The sequence below is a fragment of the Palaemon carinicauda genome, chromosome 5 (genome assembly GCF_036898095.1).
Source record: "Palaemon carinicauda isolate YSFRI2023 chromosome 5, ASM3689809v2, whole genome shotgun sequence".
NCBI lineage: Eukaryota > Metazoa > Arthropoda > Malacostraca > Decapoda > Palaemonidae > Palaemon > Palaemon carinicauda.
Window position 1 is genome coordinate 78,246,429 of NC_090729.1, and position 16,859 is coordinate 78,263,287.

At 43.0% G+C, this 16,859-nt stretch overlaps 1 protein-coding gene across 8 annotated transcripts in view; it reads right to left on the reverse strand.

Moving 5' to 3' along the window:
* Window positions 1-16,859, reverse strand: part of LOC137641352 (protein GOLM2-like) — a 756,580-nt gene that overhangs the window by 326,202 nt on the left and 413,519 nt on the right. The gene's annotated exons all lie outside the window — the stretch shown is intronic.

Below are 16,859 nucleotides of genomic sequence, written 5' to 3' on the forward strand. Positions count from 1 at the left end.
TTAAATATAGAAGAAAATACAAAACTTTTCTGGCACAAGTTTTTACAAATATTTATTTTACCAACACATAAGAAAACATGATGGGAAATGAGCGATTAAAATTCTTGCAAACCTTACATGATCTCTCAAAAGAATATACATTAAACTTACAATATACTAAGCTATCTCTGAATAGTTGGTGACTTCTCATCTAAAATGCAATATAACAAGTTTCTTCTAAGCTACAGTGATGGTTAACAGAGAATTGGGTTAATGATGCACAAAGACATGTTACTACATAACATTTTTAAGGAACACTATCAAGAAAACAGTTTGGCAACAGATTTACTTGTTCACAAGTTACAGTATATGCTTTATGTAGATTACGACTAATGAATGAGACTAGGTTTTAAGCGAAGGTATCTAAATAAAAAATGTACTATATCTGTACCTTTATGGTGATAAACTAATACCTTCAACAATTGAAGGAGTATATAAATGCACCATACTGTCTATGGAAATCAGAAATAACATTTACATAAAACTTAATGGACTTTGATGCTTATGAAGGTGTAAAGTTATTTTTCCATTGTTTTTTTTATAAAGATCACTGATTTCTTGGCTCCAAAATTGTCTGCTATTTTCCACAAGTTAGAAAGAGGGGTTTTCTTTTGCACTTGAAGAATTGGTAATGTTATTCCATTAAGTAAATGTGTTTATGGTAACTGTAGACCTGCTCATTACCACACAATTTCTATATCATCTAAAGTTTCTGAGCGTCTTTTGGCAAAACGTCTAAATAGGTATGCCAAAGACAGTAATATCTTCCCAAGTTTACAATTTGGCTTTCACAAAGGCCCTGGAGCATATGATGCCCTTCTTACAATTTCCAATGCTGTGCAAACACCCCGTGATAGTGATCAAGAATTTTGAATGATTGGCCTTGATTTTATCGCTGCTTTTGAGCATGGTAATCATGAGGCCCTTGTTTTCCAACTAAATCAGTGGGGAACAGGCGAGTCTTTTCTTAGCACCATTATCGAATTTTCAAAAATTAGATTGCAAAGAGTTTTTGTTGGTTGGCACCATAATGAGTAGAGGAGTGTTGTATATGATGTTCTTGGCATATTTTTTATACCCTATACACGACATTTGTATTGTGCTAGAGAGTGGACGTGCTGTGTCGAACTTTGTTATTCATGCCCTGAGTCATGGTTTAGCTTTGTGTTTCTCGCTTAGAATATCATTGAAAGATATTAGTTAGTCATATGGAGAAACCTGCGTGATAAGAAACAGTACACCATGTCTGCTCCTAACTGTGTCTGCTTCAAATGTAATGAAAGAGATGGAGAACGGAAAAAATGGATAGTATGTGAATGTAAAAGACTCTACCATAAGAGATGTGTGCACACAGTGATAGCCATCAGTTAGATTGACTGGAATAACCTAGATTGATTATACCCTAACGGAGTACGTGAAGCCAGACAAAACAATTTAGTAATATCAAAATTAAAGAAGGATGTAAACATGAGTAATCTGGACCTGAACGAACAACATGCGAAAATAGATGACTTGGAAAATAAACTTGCGGACCTTGGTGCAGAGGCAGCAAATTCCCCCCAGATCACCGACCTCACTGAGAAAGTTAACATTCTTGCCATGAATATGGGATCAATTAAAGCAACACTTCAAACATTGATAGACCCAAAACCGGAGAAACCGACATTTGCTGACAAAGTTAAGGAAAATAAATCTGTTGACAATTAAATCAACTAATACAACAACTAAAATTACTGAAAGAAAACGTGAGGTTGAACAAGCACTTAAAAGATATTCCTATACTTGACACGAGGTCAACTACGAATGGAAATGTTGTTTTAAACTTTGCAAACAATATGATCAGAGATGAGGCGGCAGAAAAAATTCAGACATTGGTGGCTGACACTGAAACGAGAAAACTCGGAAAACTAAAACGCAAAATAATGATATGCAATGTATACAATGCTGAAGATGATGTAGTAAATGCTTTGATTAAAAGAAATAGCTTCCTGGACCATATCCAAAATATAGAAGATAAGATAACTGTAGTCCTGAAGAAAAATACCTGGGGGGGGGGGGCCACCCACCATGTGCTGAAATGTGATCCTGAAGTTCGGAGGGCTATTCATGATAATGGGGACAAAGTTTCGTTACGATGGGGTATCTATAACATATGTGATAGGTACCACGTGATCACCTGCTACCACTGTCAGAGGTATGGACATTTTGAAAAAGATTGCAAGTCTAAGAATGAAGATAAAGTCTGCGGGAAATGTTCAGGGAGTGTGATTCGGAAGAGTCAAAGTGTGTAAACTGCACAAAGTTAAACAGACCAAGTGACCATACAATAAATTCTAGAGACTGCAATGCTTTTGACTTGGAATTGAAAAAACTAGCGGAAAATATTGATCATGGTTACAAGGGATGTCATAAACTGTGGCTATGTAAATATACAATCTGTAGGTAATAAGACTGTTCAAAGTCGAGAATTGATGAACAAGAAATATTTAGATATACTAGCATTATCTGAAACATGGCTAAATAACTTGGACATGGCAAAGATCATACTGAGAGAAGGTAGGTCTGGTGGGGGTGTCGGACTCTATTCATAAAAGTTACTCAAATCTCAAAGCATTGAAAAGAATTAGTGTAACTAGCTTTGAATATATAGAAATAAAATTTACGCTAAAAAATAGAAGAATATCCTTTGTAACAATCTACAAACCTCCTAGAACAAACTCTAGAATTTTTTTTGAAGAATTCGGTGCTCTCATTGAGATGATTATCATGGAGGAAAACGAATTAGTTATCTGTGGAGACTTAAATTTTTGGATGGATGACGCATCAAATCCTGACGCTTTGGCATTTAGTGAGTTAATAGAATCATATCGACTAGTGAATAATGTCAACCGACTGCACAACTACTGTACTTTAATTGAGCATACGCTAGACTTAGTTCTAAGTGATGACATGAATAATATTGTATCTGATATAAAAGTCGAAGAGAAATGTACTATCTCCCCAGTACACAAACTTATTACGTTTAGTCTACCTCTACAGAAACATGCATTAGTAAACGGATTTTGAGCGAAGCGAAAAATCTATTTTTGGGTGAGATAGCCATGGCGTCCTGATGGAAGGTTCCTTTTTGGTAGCTTCCTTGGGTAAATAACTACTAAGATATTCCCAGAGAATTTAACCACAGGTTATCACAGAATTCTAACTTCTGGAGCGAGTATCCTAAAGGTTTCCCTTTTAAGACATCGTATATCAACAGGGAACGCATGTATTAACGCGCCACATAGCTATCTACACCCCGAACAGAGTTAATGCTTCGGTGTGTAAGGGCGGAGAATAGCTGGGAGCCGTTCCATAGCTAATCTCATCCGTGGCTACTTTTGGTACTCGAGACGTAAACAAACGGGCGCCATTGCTTGAATGACGTCACGTCCGTCTTCATCCTGAAGCCAGTTGCTTGTCGATCACCATGATACAGCAGAGCAGGGTGGGACCTAAAAACTGGACGAAGTAGCAGGGAGGGTCCATCAGGACGCCATGGCTATCTCACCCAAAAATAGATTTTTCGCTTCGCTCAAAATCCGTTTTTGGGGCTCAAGCCATGGCGTCCTGATGGAAGAATACCAGAGAATCAATGTATCGTGGTAGATTTTCCCCTATTGGGTAAGCGCCAAGGGCTTTGAACAATGTAGCATAGTAATCTTAATAAAAGAAACGTAGGGAAGAATCTTCCTGCCCCCCTTGGTAGTGAATTTCCCACGGCCATGCCGAGATCAAAGTGGTTATCGAAGGGCTATTCACCTTGCTAGAAGAACCTGAAGAACTTGGAGACGAGACTAAATGGTTGGCATTCGTATCGGAACATTCTTTAGGGCAGACAAGTGGTGGTTAGGCACTGTGTGCTAAGAAGGTTAGTTTCGTCTCTAGGATATGAAGAGTAAGTATTCGGATTGGAATATTACATTGTAAGAGTGAATATATACTAAGGGTTAGGATCTTAGTATCTCCATGAACCATAGGGAAGGGGAGAATAAAACTATGACAGGCATATATTTCATAGTATAAATAGGAGCAGATTGAGACGCACAAGTAATAAAATAGGAATTTTATTTCACAATTGCAGAAAATTTAAAATAATTTACAGCAGTAAGTAAAGTTAATTTACAGTGAATTATAATGTACATAGTAATAAAGACTTGCTCTTGAATCTGAAAGGGAATTTCAAATTTATTAGTAGGCACTCGTTCTCGAGGAACGTCAGTCTTTAAAACACATCATGCTCTAGGCATGCGGCGCTTGTGTGACAACTATGACATTTCACCTGGGATAAGAACAGTTATAAGAAAGCACTAAGTGTTTTCGACATCACTATGTATCGCTCGAGGGACAACATAGGCACCCGAAGAGTTAGAGTCCCAAGTAACTCGCTGTTCTATGCAGAGTTAGGTGCAGGTTTCATAACACTACCTGCGGCTACCACAAAATGTTTGACTTCGTGCACTTGTTTCGCATAATGTTTGAAGAAAACACGCGAGGACTTCCAGCCTGTAAAGCTTTTAAGGCTTTCGAAGTCCATACTCTGAAAGAAATTCAGAGATGATGCAACTTTTCTAGGATCGTGACCGGCGGGTTTACTGTCAGGATCCGCTCTGCGAATGAAGTAGGTGATTTTCACTCTTAGTTGTTTCAGTGACAGGTCGCTGCCCGATGTTTCTCCTTTGAAGAGTTGGCCTCCACCAAAGTTCGAAGTTCTGCGAAGATAGACCTTGAGGCTCTCTACTGGGCATAGAGAGGCATCTTCCTTCAGGGGGCATATTCTCCAGGGGCCCCATCTTTTGGTGGGTAATTCGTTTTTGGCGAGAAACGTCGGATCCGGGGAGAGGGTAATGTCTCCTGAATCAGTAAACAGGATATGACCCTCTTCTCTTGACAATGCCACTATTTCGCTGACTCGGGCTCCTGAGGCAAGAGCAAAGAGAAATATAACTTTCTGAGTCAGATCCTTGAGAGGGCATGAATCATTATCCAAGTTGGAGGCGAAATGGAGCACCTTGTCCAATGACCAGGAGATCGGTTTCGGTGGGGGGTGCTGGGCGTAGACGAGCGCATGCTTTCGGCAGTTTATTGAAGATGTCGCTGGACAGATCAATTTGGAAGGCATACAATAGTGGTCTAGTCAAGGCCGATTTGCAAGTCGAAATCGTATTGGCTGCTAATCCCTGTCCATGAAGGTGAATGAAGAAGGACATGCAGAAATCAATTGTGATTTCCTTAGGATTTTTTGTCTTGACGAAAGAGACCCATTTTCTCCAAGATGATTCGTATTGCCGTCTTGTGGATTCGGTCTTGTATTCCTCGAGGAAGTCTAGACTTTTCTTCGAGATCCCAAACCTCTTCTTTGTGGCTAGGGAGAGAAAATCATGAGATGAAGGTCCTTGATTTTCGATGATGAAGCGAACACAGTCGACTTCTGTACTTGTTGGGAGAGAACTGGGCCCGGGAGAGGGATCAGCTTGGGCTGCAGCTCCAGGACCAGGGGGTACCAGTTGCTCCGGGGCCACTTGGGAGCCACTAGGGCCTCTGTCCCTTTGAAGGTTCTCAGCTTGGAGAGGACTTTCAGCAGAAGGTTGGTGGGAGGGAACAGGTAGATCTTGGACCATCTGTTCCAGTCCAGTGACATGGCATCCTCTGCTTCTGCCTTGGGGTCCTCGTACGGGGCCACGTACCGAGGAAGTTGATTGTTGTCGCTCGTTGCGAAGAGATCTATCTGAAGTTCTGGGACTTGGTGAGAGATGAAGGAGAATGATCTTGCGTCTAGAAACCATTCCGACTCTATCGGGCTTGTCCGAGATAGAGCATCCGCTGTCACGTTGCGGAATCCTTGTAGGTGAACTGCAGACAGGTGCCATTTCTTCTTCTCTGCCAGACGGAAGATTGGGAGAAGCACCTGATTTATCTGGGGCGATCTTGAGCCTTGGCGATTGAGACATCGAACTACCACCGAGTTGTCTAGGGTTAGACGAATATGGATCGAGGGAGGCGGGGAGAGTTTCTTCAGAGTTAGAAGGACCGCCATGGCCTCCAAGATGTTGATGTGAAACGTCTTGAACAGGGGAGACCATGTGCCTTGAGCCTGTTTTTGGTGGGAGTGACCTCCCCAACCCTCCAGCGAAGCGTCCGTGTGGATGTTGAGTGATGGAGGTGGGTGTTGAAGAGGAATGGACCTTTTCAGGGCCTTTGCTTCCGACCACGGCTTGAGGAGAAGTCGAAGTCTGTTTGGGAGCGGTCTCTTGAGGTCTCTTCGAGCGATGGATGCAGAACGTCTCCAGACTCCCGCGGCATCCTTTAGCTGTGCACGAAGCACTGGGTTTGATACTGAGGCGAACTGTAGAGAGCCTAGAACTCGTTCCTGCTGGCGTCTTGAGATCCGCTTGGATTTCAGTAGTCGCTTGACAGACCCTGCTATTTCCTTCCTTTTCTTCTGGGGAATGGAAAGGCGGTGTGACTGAAGGTTCCATTGGATTCCTAACCATTGGAACTTCTGAGCTGGAGAGAGGCAAGATTTCTTCACGTTTATCTTGAATCCCAGGTGTTCTAGGTACTGGGTGACTTTGCTGCAGGATTTTAAACAATCCTCGGGCGATGGAGCCCAGACTAGCCAATCGTCGAGGTAGGCCATCACCTGGACGTCTCGGAGGCGAAGCTGTTGTACTATGGCGTCCGCCAGCTTTGTGAAGATCCGAGGGGCCACATTGAGGCCGAAGGGCATGGCCCTGAAGGCGTAGCTTTTCCTTTGGAGTCGAAATCCTAGGTAGGAGGAAGCGTGATGGTTCATTGGAACGTGCCAGTAGGCATCCGCCAGGTCTATGGAGACCGTGTAAGAACCTCGAGGCAGAAGGCTCCTTATCTGTTGAAGAGTCAGCATCTTGAACTTGTCGTTTGCTATGAACTTGTTGAGGGGGGATAAGTCCAGAATGACTCTGAGTTTGTCGGAGTCTTTCTTGGGGACACAAAACAGTCTCCCTTGGAACCTGGTGGACTTTACCTTCCTTATCACCTTCTTGTTCAAGAGATCTAGGACATATTCTTCCAGAAGGGGGGTTGATTGTTGGAAGGTTGGGGGTGGTTGAGTCCAACTCCAGCCTAGACCCTTCTTGACGATGCTGTGTGCCCAGGGATCGAAGGTCCAACGATCCTGGAATTGGCGGAGTCTTCCTCCCACCGGAAGCACTTCATTGCTTCTGGTGTCCCGAGGGCTTACTGCCTCGGCCGCTAGCTCCCTTTCCTCCTCTGCCTCTGGAGGGGCGGCGAGACGCGTCTCTGCCTGCACCTCTGCTTGAGCCTCTACCTTTGGGACGAAAGGTAGTCGTCTGTTGCTCGAAAGCAGGGGTGAAAACCGGTGAGTGACAAGACCAGTTGGGTGACCAGCTGAAAGGTCTGCTGTGGCTGAGCTGTCACTTGGGAAGTAGCGGGTCCCAGAAACGGTCGTCTTGGTTGACGCTGCTGGGGTTTCTGTTTGGAAGATTTCCTCTTAAGTTGAGGTCCGTCGTCCTGAGAGGATTTCCTCTTTTTTGACATGCCCCACTTGTGGAGAAGGTTCCTATTCTCCGTGGCAACTTTGTCGGTGATCTCCTTCACAAGGTCAGAAGGAAAGAGGTGTTTACCCCAGATGTTGGAGGAAATCAGCCTCCGGGGTTCGTGTTTCACAGTGGCACCTGCGAACACGAATTCACGACAGGCTCTCCGAGCCTTCATGAAGTGGTACATATCCTTCACCAGGGTTGCCATGTGGGATTTGGCGAGTACCATGTAGTGGTCTGGTACTCTGGTGTCACAGGCCATGATATCAAATTGGACCTGGTGGGACATGGATGCTGCGAGCCTCTCCTTCGTATCTTGTTCCCGACGAAGGAGGTGATCGTTGAGTTTCGGGAGGTCTTCATTAAACTGACGTCCGGCGACGTCAGGATCTAGCTTTCCCACCACGAAAGTATGCTGGATGTCCTTCCAGTGTCGAGCGTCGGGGGGAGTCACTATGGAGAAGGGTCTGCACTCCTCCAGTGCAGGGCAGGCTTTTCCCTTTTCCACAGCCTTGAGGCACGCAGCGAAGGCCTTTTCCATGAATGGAAGGACTGCATCGTCGGGTGCGACGTAGGTAGGGTGCTTCTTGCTCAGGGCCGGAAGCTTAGAGCAGGTAAAACCCCTACTTTTAAACGTATTGGCTAGCATAGCCTGGGCCTTCGCGAGATCGAACACTATCTCCTCTTTTGGTTCGGTCTCTTCTTTAGAGGCAGGTTCAGAACGAAGCCGGACGTAACAGTCCGGGTAGGCCTCGAAGTTTGGGAAGAACTCCACGTCTTCCAGGGGGACCGTGCCGATCTTGTCGCTGACGAAGATCCTGCCGGTCGCGATAACCATATGCTCAGCATACCTCCATGGGTTGGCATGTGAGCAAGCGGGGAGATCCTTAACCGAGATCTTCTTCGGTTCTTTGGATCCTATCATGGACCTGATGAACTCCTGATTTTCTTTCAGCCTGTCGTCCATGATGGCTTTGATCCTCCGGAACATCTCTTGGGCGGATGGCATGGGTTCCGGGGTAGCGGAGGTAGACGGGAGAGACACTTCCGTCGGTGTAGGAGTAGGGGCGGTGATGGAAGGAGGAGCGACCTCTTGCTCCGACTCGGTGTATTCCACCTGGTCCTCATCATCTTCAGCACCTTGAGCCATAAGGGTCTTCTCCGTGCCCTCCGAAATATCCGACATGTGTTCGTCGTCCTCGGAATCCAGGTGGCACTCGTGCATGGACTGGGCCATGACTACGTCTGGTTCCACCGTAATTTGGACAGTGGGGATCAAATCCTTGGAAACCACAGAATCAGGGGAGGCCTTTGGGAACAAAAGGGACCTCATTTCTTCAGTGGCCAGGTACGGTCCGGTGGCATTCTTCTGGAAGCCACGCACCCACTTGCGTAGCTTATCCCGAGAAGTGTCCCTGACCTCCGCTGAGGGAGGGTTATGGAAGGCATCAACTAGGTGAGCCTGGCAGACCGTACAGTTCAGCGGGTCCCAGAATTTCAAATCCCCTTTCTTGTTAGCACAAGGGGCGTGAGTCCTGCAAGCCGTATGCCCGTAGAAGTGCGGGCGTTTTACAGCGCAGAAGTCGAAGTCACACTTCATCTGCTCCTCCTGTGGAAGAAAGAGAAAATGAGTATGGGGGGAGTCATAAGAATGGCTCTTAAACTAAGTTAATATTAATCATTAATTTTAACTTGATAAAGGGTGTGATGCACAGAGGATTGAGATAGGAAAGAAACATACTCCGTGCATCCCGCCCGGCTGGTTACCGTAAGCTTCATCCTTGGATAATCCGAGGTGGCCGAAGGCGCAGGATAGAATTCCAGTAGAAGTCCATAGGGCAATGGAATTCCATGGGAATTATCAAGGATAAGGTTGGGACTGAGGCCACTCAGTCCCAAATTAGGGGGCTAAAGGATCCCAAAGGGTAACTGCTTCCGGCAACCAGCCGCGCTAAGATACAACGCAGCATGCTGGAAATCTGTAGAATGCAAAAAGACAGCATGATTACCAGTAGAACAGTACTAAGGTACTGATCCATTAACGTAAACAGGCCATCTGGTTGCAGTGTAGGCCTATCAGTATTAGATGATAGCTAGTAGAAGGGGGTGCAAGTCGTCTTGACGCCTCCGGAAGGTTCCGGCAGACCTCCGGCACGCCGGAGGCCGCTCCAGCAGAGTTTCTGGCATTAGGACAGACAATATAAAAGTCAAGAGTAATACCAGGGTGGCGGCCGCCGGTACAGCGGCGGCACGCCGGCAGAGGGAGCGGCCGCTCCGGCAGCCGGAGGTTGCCGGATTGGTGACAGGAACAAGGATGGTTATAGCAGAACCGGGTTTCCGGCAGTGGATGCCGGCACTCCGGGGGCCGGCCGGCGGGCGGACGACCAAGCTATGAGGAAGGGGGAGAGCCATCGGCTGGAGGCCGGCGGCAGGAGGCAGTCCCCCGGCACACGGAGGACTGGCGGCCATGGGGATATGGGGTGAGTCACCAAGGTAGGAAGTGGGTATCGCCGACAGTGGAGGCGGCAAGGGACCGGCACCCGGATAGTGAAAGAGACAGAGGGAGGGATGTAGGGGGTCCAGCCATGGACTCCCAGACATCCCCCCTGAGAGGGTGTACCCATGATAGAGGCTGACTCTATCACCCAGAAGCAGGGGCCGCAGAGGACCGGGAGCTAGGGTAGCCCAAGGGAGGGCTAGGGGACACCCAAAAGGGGGGGGGGGGGTGAGACCCCTGCATACAGAACACATCCAGTGGCTAACCCCGTAGGACACTATGAAGGGTATATGTACCAGAGCGGACTGTACACAGAAGCTCAAGGTAGCCCTATCACTCCACCCTAAGGAGGAGTTGTAGGACAGGGGACAGTTGGGTATAGACTAACCTAAGTATAGGCTAGGCTATACAAGAGATAGGTGGGGAGGAGAGAAGAGAAGAGTCTTCCATGGAAGGGGTTCTGTACCAGAGCGGCCACTAAGGAAGGGAGGACACTCCCTAACCTAAGGTAAGGCAGCCTGACTGAAACGGTGCATGGGTACAGTTTCAGCAAGGAACAGAATGACCCTTCCAAAACCTAACCTAGAGCAGGGATGTACGTCCTGAACTAGGAAGGATAGAAGACATATCGCTATCGCAGGAAAGTCGTAGACTTAGTCCTAGCAATAGATTAAAGACTAGCCGTTCCTCACTCTCAGACGCAACCCTAAGGGGGATTCATTCCCTTAGGGAGGACAGAGAGGCGATAACATACTCTGATAAGAGCTTGATCCCCTTACGTGGTAGGGGGAGCAAGGCTACACAGAGGGAATGCCCAAGGGCAGGGGGATGAAGGAAGCATATAGAGGTCCTACATGTAGGTTAGGTTAGGAAGGCACACTAACTAACCTATCCCCTATATGGTCCCTGAAGGCGAAAACACTTGCATCACAGTCTATAGTATTGTAAAATAATGCCACTATCTTCATAAGTAAGCCTAGGATTACTGATAAAATCATGCATGAACACTAATATAGGCGCTCTGGCCTGGGGGCTATAGTAGCCAACTGGTATGGGGTCAATCGATGACCGGTAAAAAAGCGTCAAAGCACGATATAAAAGTTCCTAGCTATGAAGACTAAATAAACTAATATTATCGATTAGTAAATAAGGCCGGAAGCGTTGTTGTGGCTAACTAAATAAGGCATGCAGAACAACAACGACGCCATAAAATGGCGGGTCCGGTAGAGGCACAGCTCTGCCACCAAACAACAATTATCTCGAAAAGTAATATTTACTTTACGGTCAGAGCTTAACTAAACAATACTGGAACCTTGTACTCAACTTTCCAGAAGAAGGCGAGGCCGAAGGTAGCGACATGATAAAGATGCAAGACGATAAAGTTAGCACAGGGAAAATCCGTCTAAGTAAGGCGAGCTACTGTACAAAGGATGAAGACGGACGTGACGTCATTTAAGCAATGGCGCCCGTTTGTTTACGTCTCGAGTACCAAAAGTAGCCACGGATGAGATTAGCTATGGAACGGCTCCCAGCTATTCTCCGCCCTTACACACCGAAGCATTAACTCTGTTCGGGGTGTAGATAGCTATGTGGCGCGTTAATACATGCGTCCCCTGTTGATATACGATGTCTTAAAAGGGAAACCTTTAGGATACTCGCTCCAGAAGTTAGAATTCTGTGATAACCTGTGGTTAAATTCTCTGGGAATATCTTAGTAGTTATTTACCCAAGGAAGCTACCAAAAAGGAACCTTCCATCAGGACGTCATGGCTTGAGCCCAAAAAAGAATATACACCTTAGACATAAATCAAATTTTTCTCCTACCATATTTACTGAAGAAATTACAAAGAAAATAAATGATCCCATCAACATTCCCTGTGATCATGATGACCAACGTCTGTTAGGAGCTAAGTGTGCTACGTGTCTTATGACCACTTACAATAAAGTGAGTAAAAGTGAATATGATACCATGTGCCCACCAATAGCAAAGACTATAACCGTAAAAGACGAATCTCCTTGTTTGATGGAGAGACATGGTAAAAAAGAGGGAAAAAAGATGTAAAGAAAGTGGAATTGGTTAAAAACTAAAAGTAATTGGGTAGAATACAAAATTGCTGCGTGTCAATATAACTACCTACTAAGAAGGAAAAAAAGTGAATACTATAAGAGAAAGATCCTTGAGGCAGCAACAGACATGAATAAGTTATATCGTCTCCAGAATGGTATAATGGGAAATGTAAAAGAAAAGAAGCTACCTGATAGATACAGTGACCAGGAACTAGCAAATAATTTTCTAGTATTCTTTAAAAATAAAATGGAAAATATAACCAGGTCATTTGCAAATACTCAACATCAGATTAATGATACACCAGGTGCACACACAAAATTAATACGATTTAACAACATAACACAAGATGACATCACCAGAATTATCAGAAGAGCAAAGAAAATAAACAGCACGATTGATCCTATGCCAATACCTGAAGTAATTGGAGAGAGAGATTTTTCTAGTCTAGCCGAAATAATAATGAGAATAGCAAATGCGAGCATTGATGAATGTAAGTTTCCTAAATCTGAGAAAATGGCTATAGTCACACCAATTCTGAAAAATGTACTGGACTACCAGGAATTAAGCTCATATAGACCTATTTCAAATCTATCCTTTGTCTCAAAAGTGCTTGAATATGTAATTCTTGAACAACTAGTCAGCCATTTAGAAGTAATAGAAGCTTTGCCTGACAACCAATCTGCTTACAGAAAACTATACCCTACGGAGACAGCCATCTGCTTTGTTGTAAATATGCTAGAAATGATGGATGAAAATAAATGTGGTATCTTAATACTGCTTGATCTCAGTGCTGCTTTTGATATGGTGGTGCATGAACTACAACTAAATGATCTATGGTCCATCGGCGTTGAAGATCAAGCCTTCGAATACCTAAAAGACTACTTAGTTGGTAGAAATTACTGTGTACAATTTGGAAACTCTTATTAATCATATGAACCCTTAAACACAGGGGTACCCCAGGGGAGTGTACTTGGCCCAATCTTATTCTGCATGTATACTATTGGTCTATCAAAAATGTTACAAAGGCATGGCATGAAGTTTAAACTATTTGCAGAGGACACACAATTTTACTTCTCCATACATGATATACATGACACTACTGAAACTCTAAACCGAATCCTTGATAGTGTTAGAGAATGGATGCCATTTAAAACAACTAAAATTAAATGAGAACAAAACTGAATTCATGGTGGTGGGCAAGAGATACAGCGTGAGAAACTTGGGTGATATTCAAATGAACATAAATAATGACTCGGTGCCGATATCTAGTAAAGTTCAATATCTAGGTGTATTTCTTGACAGTAACCTGTCTCTAAATGCCCCAAAAAATAATGTAATAAAAAGTGCTGGTTATCATCTAAGAAATATTGCGTTTATAAAAAAAGTACCTGGATGAAAATTCTGTAAAAAAACTTGTGATAAAACTGTATTATACGAGGACTGACTACTGCAACTCTATCTACTACAATTTACCAAAAGTGCAACTTAAGAAATTATAAAGCATAATAAACAGAGGAGAAAGACTGATAAAAGGTGTCCCACCTAGAGAAAGGATTACCCCTATACTAATCGATTTACACTGGCTGCTGATTAAAGGGAGAATTGAATTTAAATTATGTACAATAACCCACCAAGTTATCAGAACCAGGCATCCAAAATACTCAAGAGAATTGCTACATATTGCGCAGCCAACAAATCGCGTCGACACGAGAATAGTTACAGATGGCTTCAAACTGTTGGAACCTAGATTTATGTCTACTTTAGGCTCCAGAGCCGTTAAATACGCGGCCCCAAAACTATATAATAAGCTCCCATGAAACATTCGAATGATTCAAGACATTAAGGCTTTCAAGAGGAAACTGAAGACTTTCTTATTTCATGAGTCTTTTGACTGACGATTTAACAGTAAATGAACAATACACGATATGAAACGTTAAATACTCTGAACGAACAAGGTAAAACTACAGAGGAGGTCCTGTAGAGAGTGGGGTTCCCTTGCTGTATGGGACTGGAAAAGCAGCCATCAAAGTAAAGTAAGTAAGTGGTTTGGCCTAGAAAATAAGCTCATTGTATATACTGTACAAATGATGGTACAATCATTGCCTCAATTCCATCTGAGTTCATATCTGTGGGTGCAAGATCCCTTCATAAAGATCTACGTAAAATCTGTGCATGGCGCAAATTATGAGGCATGAAGTTGAACTCTAACAAAATTGAAAGTATGAAGTATGACTGTAAGTAGGAAGAGGACACTGGATCCTCAACATCCATATCTGTGCATTGATAATGTTTCTTTGACTATATACAACTTCTCTAAAATTCTAGATGTGATTTTCTTTTATTGTAAATTTACTCTTGAGAATCATATTTGGTCTCTCTCTCCATCAATTGCACAAAAAATGGCTTACTGAGAAAGTCTTCTGAGATTTTTGGTGATTAATCTATTTTGAAGACATTTTTTAATTCTTTCATTCTACCTTGTTTTGAGTATATTTCTCTTTTCTGGTCTTCAGTTGCTGATTCTCATCTTAATTTATTGGACAAGAACTTGTGGTCCAATAAATTTCTTATTCCTGATCTAGATATTACTCTCCAACCCTGTCGTTCAGGTCTTTATGCATGTTGCATAAGATTTCTCATAATTCTGACAATCCTTTGAATTCAGGTCTTCCCAGAATATGACATCTTGTATGTAGTACTAGGTATGCAGTTAATTCTAACAGTTTTATCTTCTCTATCATAACGCTCACTACACAGCATTCTACAAGTCTTATTTTAGCTGTGACCAGATTGTGGAATGATTTTCCACATTGGGCAGTTGAATCGGTGGAATTTTAGAAATTCAAACTTACAGCGAATGTTTTTCTTTGTTGAACAGGCTCACATTTCTTTATTCATGGTTTATATATGACATACAGTATCTATTCTAACATTTTTAATAATGTTCAGATATATTTTTTATTCATTACTTCTCATATAGTTTTTCCTTTTCTCATTTCCTTTCCTTGGGCTTAAGCATTCTGCTTTTCCAAATAGGGTTGTAGCTTATCTAGTAAATATAATGATGATAATAATATTGCTTTAGAATTATGGGAAATATTCTTGCAGTCTCATCAACACACAATTTACCTTGTCTGAATAAGAAAAAAAACTGGTTTGCTTTTTATAATAATCTAACTACAACAATTTGTATTTAATTTTCTGTTTTAATCAGGGCTTTTAACTCAAACCTTGAGATTTTGCATGCAAAGTGGTTATCATCTGATTGGATATGTAGACCTACCTACAATTCATATCCAGAAGTAAGATGCACAGGAACTTTTCCCTTTCCTTTTTGAATGGCTTGTGAATCTTTGCAATACACCAAGCACATAAAAAAAACTCCTTCATACCCACCCAAAGAGCAGTACCCTTCATCTGAAGGACAGTTGAGATATTTAACTGAGAGAGTATACGAGCCTTGACAATAAACGGATTTTGAGCGAAGCGAAAAATCTATTTTTGGGTGAGATAGCCATGTCGTCCTGATGGAAGGTTCCTTCAGTAGCTTCCTAGGGTATATTTGACTACAGTGATACTCCCAGAATTAAACTAAAGGTCTCCAGAATTCTTATGGCGCAAATATCTTTAAAGTTTCCTTTTAGAATATTGCATAATATCAGGGGACGTATTCTTGACACACCACATAGCAATCTGCACCCCGCATAGCGTTTACGCTTCGAGGGGGAAAAGTGGCAAGATAAAAGAGGAGCCGTTACAAAATTCTCCTCCTCCATTACTGTTTGAGTACTCAGATGATGCCATATTCATCCGCCATCTTAGATGACGTCATATCCGCCCGCCATCTTCATTACTTGTAGCGTTAAGCCGGTACTCTAACATACAGTAAGATCGGGAGGGAGTCTGCCAAGGCCTTTCATAGAAAGGAGGGCGGGTCCATCAGGACGACATGGCTATCTCACCCAAAAATAGATTTTTCGCTTTGCTCAAAATCCGTTCTTTGGGCTCAGGCCATGTCGTCCTGATGGAAGTTTACCAGAGCATTAATGTATCGTGGATTTCCCATTTGGGCCTTTTGACTTCAAGACAACCTTTCCCTGGTCTTTAAGACCTAAGAGACCTATGACATTACCGCTATATGTCATTTCTGTTAATCATATACTATATTAAGTGCTTCCTGACCCCTACAGGGAGGAGTCAAACTAGACTCAAGAAAGGTCTCGAAGTTGTATATTATAGGTAACCTACCCAGCATTCAAAAGAGACATGCAGGTCTCAGTGTATGTCGTTAGCCAAAGTTTGTATCAAGTATTGGAACAAATTACATCTAGCCAGGAAGGTTTGAATAAATGTAGGAACAAGGATATTACTTTCGTTCAATTATATCATGCAGAATAAAGGGTAGAAGAAATGTTCACATACAGGCTTTATTATAATGTTTAGGGCGAAATAAGACGCACAAAACCAGTAGACATTTATTGAAAAGTAATAAAGATCAACATACATTTATCATAATGTAAAACTGCAATTGGAAACTCATATTAATAACATAGACGACATAAACAGAAATGCTTGTGTTATATGAAAAGGAAAACTTTGCCACCACACATGTAAATTTTCATTAGAAATTGTAATGTCTTTCTGAGAATTCATCTATTTATACTTGTGTAAGAAACAC